The sequence below is a fragment of the Octodon degus genome, unplaced genomic scaffold, assembly GCF_000260255.1.
Source record: "Octodon degus isolate 3935 unplaced genomic scaffold, OctDeg1.0 scaffold00002, whole genome shotgun sequence".
In the NCBI taxonomy this organism is placed as follows: domain Eukaryota; kingdom Metazoa; phylum Chordata; class Mammalia; order Rodentia; family Octodontidae; genus Octodon; species Octodon degus.
This window is the reverse complement of record NW_004524578.1, coordinates 2,672,031-2,679,025: the sequence shown is the minus strand read 5'-3', so window position 1 is coordinate 2,679,025 and position 6,995 is coordinate 2,672,031. Positions and strand designations below refer to the sequence as shown.

At 48.0% G+C, this 6,995-nt stretch overlaps 1 protein-coding gene across 2 annotated transcripts in view; it reads right to left on the bottom strand.

Annotated features, from left to right (window-relative positions):
- Window positions 1–6,995, bottom strand: part of Apba2 (amyloid beta precursor protein binding family A member 2) — a 232,344-nt gene that overhangs the window by 177,265 nt on the left and 48,084 nt on the right. For both annotated transcript variants that reach the window (XM_004623237.3, XM_023709820.1), the window contains one exon: window positions 4,997–5,104. The gene's annotated coding sequence lies outside the window, so the exon portion shown is untranslated. The remainder of the gene's footprint in view (window positions 1–4,996; window positions 5,105–6,995) is intronic.

The following is a 6,995-nucleotide window of genomic DNA, read 5'->3' as shown; positions in this document are numbered from 1 at the left end:
CTCAGAAAGCAAGGCACACATAACCCCCACAGAATACCACACAACTTAGGGCCAGCCAAATAGCTCGGCAGATTAAAGCACCTGCAAGCAGGTGCAGGAGCTAGGGGTTCAATCCCCAGGCCTTCCAGGTCAGCCCTGCCCCCGGGGCACACAGATGACAATTAAGACTGGGCGTGGTGGCACGTGCCTGTAATTCCAGCTCTTTGGAGGCTGTAAACAGGTGGATCACTACAAGTCAAATCTAGTAGTGAGACCCAACACCCTGTAGACCCTTCCCTAAAATAAAAAAAAATAAAAAGTACAGCACAGAACAAAAATGATGTCCTGTCATATGTAACAACAGAGATGGAACCGGAGATCTTCACACTAAGAAATAAGCCAACAGAAAGCAGTGTGGACTGGCCTCCCTCTGAAGTGGAATCTAGAGCCTGGGAGAATGTTCAGTGGCATAAGCACCTGCCAGGGAAACAAAAGGCCCTGAGCTCTAGCCCCGGTACCACAAAAAAAAAAAAAAAGTGGAATCTACAAGAGCTGATCTCAGATGCTGAGAGGAGAATGGTGGTTGGATAGGCGAGAGGTGGGAGAAGGGAGGGGTGGGAAACACTGGAAAGTAGGTACCAAGTTGCAGCCTGGCAGGCAGAAGTGCTTCGGCACAGCAGGGTGAGTACAGGCAATGACAAAGACCAGTCTACTTCAAGAAGCTCAGAAACATTTTTGTGTACTCTCCCCATAAAGAAATGACAACTGTTGGAAGACACAGGTTCGAACACTGCACCATGTATCCTCACTACCATAGATATCCTTTACTTTTTACCTATCAGTTTTTTAAATGATTTTAAGATGGTTAATTTTATATTATGCAAATTTACCTCTATTTTTTAACACAATGTCCTTTTATTTATTTATTTTTAAGATAGGGTCTCACTATGTAGCCCAGGCTGGCCTCAAACTTGCAATAGTCCTGCCTCAGCTTCCTGAGTGCTGAGATTACGAGCATGCACCCCCGCACCCAACAAAGACATCCTATTTCATACTGAGACACCAGACCCATGCCCTCTAAGCCTGAGCACAGGCAAGTACAGAGCGCCTTCCCAGCCTGGAGAGGGGGTGACTCGAGGGTGAAGGTGACCAGGCTCAGGAAGGGTCAGGGATCACTGAAAGAGCAACACAGACAACAAGGCACAAACGGAAAATCTGCATCCGACAGTCACATCGGACAAAGCACTGGAGGGCACAAAGGTAAGAGCCCCAACGGATGGAGGAGGAGACATCCCTTTCCATCTCCACCCACCATCGCAACATACAACACCCAGAAATAGCAAAGAATGGAGACCACGGCACAGAACAAGGATGAAGCAGAGGCAGGCTCCAGCACAGCGGGGAGCGTCGGGCCCTGGCAGCACAGAGGAGGGCGGGGCTGTTCTCTGGGGGAAGGGCCACTGAGAAGGGGACCACAACACGGAAGACACCAAGCGTGGAGCCACAGCCAAGTGTCCCAAACCCACAGCACCCCCTCAGCACCCAGGCCAGGTGACCCAGACAGGCCCATTCATCCCCACCCCACTGCCTGGAGTCCACGGCCTTGTCCGCTGAAGAAACCGAAGTACAGGTGAGCCTCACAGACATGGTGGTTTAGCTTCCGACTACTGGAGTAGTGTGAGTATCAAAATGTGGTGAGCCATAGGAACGGTATGAATCCTAGTGCACATAAAAGTCACACTTGCACTGTCCTCTAGCTGTTAAGTACATGAGGACACTGCATGTGAAAAATGCTACAAGCCGGGCATGGTGGCACACACCTGCGATCTCAGCACTTGGGAGGCTGAGGCAGAGGATCCTTGGGAATTCAAGGGTGGCCTGGGCTACAAAGTGAGCTCAAGGCCAGCCTGAACTACATAGTAAGACCCTGTCTCAAAAAGACAAAACAAAATAACATAATAAAATAAAAGCAACATATACTTCCTAATTAAAATTATTGCTAAAAAATACTGATAATAATCTGAGCTGTGGGGAAAATGGCACTGATAGAATTATTCATTGAGAAGTTGCCACAAACCTTCAACTTAAAAACTGCAGAGCACAATACCATGAAGCACAATAAGATAAAGTATCACTATATTTTGGATCTGGGGGATGTTTGTTACTGTTGCTTCATATGGCTTTTCCTAACATATGCTATGTAAGGATTTAACCTAAAATGCCGATATAGCTATACTGATCAAATGCAAAGCTCTAAACAGGAGAATATGTGCATTAAAACCATCTTTAGCACAATACATGGTCAAGAAATATGACTGTAGGCTAGAGGTATAACTCATTTGTAAGCACTTGCATATCACGCACAATGCTCTTGGGTTGAATCCTCAGCAACACACACACACACACACACACACACACACACACAATCAGTGCCTTATTTTGATAAATGTGGAGTTAAGTCCCAGAAAACAAAAAACAGGCCGGAAGTGGTGAACTATGGGGGAAGGGAGAGGAACTGTATAGGAAAGTGGGTGTCACGGTCTGCTATCTTCCCACTAACTTCTAACATGTCTATGTATTAATCTGACCAAATAAAAATAATTTTGAAAAAGTGAGTAGAGACACTGGGTCATGACAGAGGCAAGCAGGGGCAGCACCCAGCATGGCCAAGCTAGTACTGGCCTGCTTAGAAGGCCACATAGGCAAATCCACACACAGGCCAATCTTAGCTGCCAGGACATGCCCTGGTACCACGACATTTGTGGCTGGAAGTCTAAAGACAAGAGTCCAAAGTCCAGTTCCACCACTCTTGAGTGTAAGCAACCTCAGCTTTCTCCCTGACCTTCTGTGGTGACATCAGGGGGGGCAACTGCCGCTTTCTCAGCACCGTGTGTGGTACAAAGGGGGCAGAATGACTCTGCTGCTTCTAAAAGCATCACTTGACGATGGAGACGCATCCTGAGAAGCGGGTCACCCAGCTGCTGCTTCATTATGGGAACACCACGCAGGGACGGCATCCACCTAGGCTGCACGGGGCGCTGTGCGAGTATGCATGTATGTACGTGTGTGCGTGTGTATGCGCGCATCAGATAAACATGATACTGTATACGGCTACAGGGCCATGATGAACGAAACACCACAAGATTAAATCAGCCTGAGGAAAAGACAGTGTGATCACCACATGGGGTACACATGAGACGTGAGGCTCCTGCCACCTTCACGGGTACCCTGCTTTATAATCAACTGATTTTTCTTATAAATACAAGAAGTACATTCTAAAAAGCATAAAAATATATACAGTAAAATAGTAAATACATACATCAGTAATAGTCATTTATTGTTGTTAGCTTTCTGTTACCACACACAAAAAAATCTGTAATGATCAGCTTATAAAGTTGCAAGGTTTATTTTGACTCAGACTTTTGAAGATTTCCATCCATGGTCAGTTGGCCCATTGTTTCTGGGCCTGTGAGAAGATAGCATCTCATGGATGACAGGGGTATGTACTGGAGTAAAGCCGCTCAGATCATGGCCAGGATGTGCAGGAGAGAGAGGAAGGAAGAGGGATGAGTTCCCATAATCCCCTGCAAGGCCACGCCCCCATGACCTCACTTCCTCCCACTAGGCTCCACCTCTCAAATGTTCCATCACATCCCAATAGTCAAGTTGAGGATCAAGCCTTTAACACATGAGCCTTTGGGGCACAGTCCAGATCCAAACCATAACAATTACCTTTCCCAAGTTGCTCTGCAATGTGAATAATTATGTACTATATTTTTACGTGACTGGCAGTAGAACAGATTCTTCACACTAGCATCATCATCAATACATGAGCAACAGTACACCATGATGTATAACAGCTACAATGTCTCAGCAGCAGGAATTTTTCAGCTCATTATAATCTTATGCAGTCACTTCTGGGCCAGGATGTTCCGACATGGTATGTGTCTGTGATTGAAGGAGCTGCCATGGAGAGTGGGCTTCCAGGAAGAGCTGATCACCTAGAGCCCTGGGCCCCATCACCACAGTGCCAGAAAGGGACACTGGGCCTGCAGCACAGAGGACAAAAGGCCCTGGGGCAACAGATGAATGGGAACAGGTAGCTCCCATGGACAGGATCAAGAGAGTCATAGAAAAAACATGTCTACTGTCTGGCCATTTGTCCTCAGCAACACCCATTCTCTTTCCTTATCTTTCTTCTCTAGAGACATTTGGGTCTCTGCATCTATAGGCGCCACGAACATGGATTCAACCAACCATGGATGGGAATATTTTTAACTCCAGCAAGTTCCAAAATGTCACCACAGCTGGATGTGGTGGCATACATCTGTAATCCTGGCGCTTGGGAGGCTGAGGCAGGAGGATCATCATGAGTTTGAGGCCAACCTGAACTACATGGTAAGATCCCACTTCAAAAAAGTCACCACACACTGAGCACACGTGGAATTCACACTATGTCACAATGTGTGGGCAGACACCACTGTCGCACCTCCTGTAGGTCACAGATCCTGAGTCTTCTCCAGGACTCACTGTTTAAGCGCTGTTCACCTCATGACTCATTTATATGCTGTGTCATTAGGGCTACAATGGCTGCACCCATACTGAATACATACACAGGTTTTCCTTGTGGTTTTGTCCACTAATGTAGTATAATGGCTATTTTCATAGCATTTCCATTAGATGAAGTATTATTAAGTCACCTAGAGAGGATTTGAAGGCAACGGAAGGTTCTATGCAAATACTATTCCATTTTATCCAAGGAACTTGGCACCACCAGACTTTGGTATCTGCAGGGATCCTTGGAGACAAATCCCTACAGATACAAAGGGACAGCCGCATGTGTAAATCTGCGAAAAAAGAATGATTTGAAAATGAGTGCTAACTGCACCGAAGCTTCTGGTAGAAGATGAGTGTGCTGTCCCTCCTCTCATAGCTCCTGTTGAGCACCTTAGTGAGACTCCTACAGGACAGGCGTGCCAGGCCAAGCACCCTGGGGACCGAGACACATCCTACTCACCAGGAATCTCCAGGCACAAGATGCTTCTCACCAGCTCTGCAGGACACTCCCGAGACACTGCGGCGGCTCGCTCCCACGGGAGGTAGCAATGCTTGAATATTCACAAGACTGTAAGGAAAAAGATCACAAACAGGATATTAACTAGCTGGAAGAGCAAACAGCTCATTCATAAAGAGGGGAGCTGCGCTCGCATGGAGCCTGCAGCCTAAAACCTCAAAGCAGGACGAGGACTCCAGGATTCCTCAGGGCAAGCAAACATTCGGAAAAACAAAGTCATGAGTGATCACGATTCTCCCTCAGTTTTCAAGGGCACCCCAACATGTACACAGAGGTCAGGGACTACAGATACCAGATGCTTTGAGGCTGTGTGTTGTCCGGCTCCATGCTGAGCACATGGGAAAGGAGAGAGCTACCGGAAACCCTGGCCATTAACATTCCAGCTATCCTTTGCTCTTACAGGAAATGAGACACATTTATCAAGGACCCGTTCCCAGCTTGTTTTGCTACAACAGCAAGCTGCTACAGGGGTACAGGGCTTAGGGTAATTGGGGACATTCTTCTTAAAATTGTGCTAGGGGATACAGCTCAGTGGTAGAGCACTTAACCTGTATTACAAGGCCCTGGATTTGACTCCCAGCACTGCAAAATAGTGTTTGCCACAGATGAAGACAGGGGAAGACGCTACCAAAGAAAGCACAACAGTGCAAGTGCAGATGCCCAGCAGAAGCCCCTGGGAGGGCAAGGGATGCTGCTTCTTCCCGCTGGGTGCAGAGAGGGGTCAGCATGTAGCCACTGGCCACACCTAGACCAATGCTGGTCTCACATCAAGCAGCCACTGGGGGCTCCACGCAGAAGCATGCACAGATACCTCAGTTCCCGCCTGAGTGCCACCACAAACAGCTGCAAAGTGCAAATAGCTACGTGTGCCCAGCTGCCTCCCTCCCCAAAACGACAGCAGTCCTGAGACATGGCGCCTCATGGCCCATCTAATTCCCCTCCTGTCTGCTCCCCACCAGGCCCAAGAAGGGACCCAACCCTGCCGCTTCTGGGACTCCTGGAACTCTCATGCCAGCCACCGCCTTGCTGTTCGCGGCTCCTCAGGGCCACGGCCCACAGCGGAAGCCTCCTGGGTGGCGCAGCGACGCTCCCTACTCTCCATGGGCCTGCCAGGATATGGAAAGGTGCGGGAGCGCTGTCCACACGCGGCAACTCAGGCCACCCCACCCTCTGCTGGCTCTTCCTTCACGTGGGGACAGCACACAGGCACAGCACTCTATACCAGGGTCACTGACTCTGGGCCGCCAGGCACATGCTCCACCCACAGCCATAGCCTGGAGCATGCCACCACAAGGCCTGCGCTCTCCACATCACTTCTTTCATGCTCCTATCTAAGCCTTTCCCTTTATTGTTCCTAGGGAACCTTCCTAGCAAACTCCTCCTCATCCTTCAAAACTCAAGTAGGCACAAGGGCTGCGGGTTTGATCCCCTGGCCAGCCCTGTGGGGCCCACCCCTGGGGTATGCTGAGACAGCAATTAAGACTGGGCGTGGTGGCGCACACCTGTAATCCCAGTTCTTTCTGGAAGGCTGGAAACAGGCAGATCAGTATGAGTCCGATCTAGTAGTGAGACCCTGAACACTCTGTAGACTCCTTCCTAAAATATAAAAAAATACAAACAACTAAGGATCGCATCCCCAAACTTCAGTGGTAATCACACTGTGCTTAGCTCTGTCTTTTTTTGTTATTTTTTAAAAAAATCTTTGTTAGCACATGCAATTTAGAGTTATCTTGGGGAGTGGATACATATATATATATTTTTTTTTTCATTTTTTTCTTTTAGTCTCTTCTCCAGTCTTCCTTAATTCTACTTCCCCCATTTTCATTCTTTTGGTATTGCTATTGTTAGCTCATGTCTATGGCACATAATTTGCATTCATTAAGATTAGTAGGAGAGTGTTCCACCCAAACACAGCTGAATACACATTTTTCTCAGCTGCACA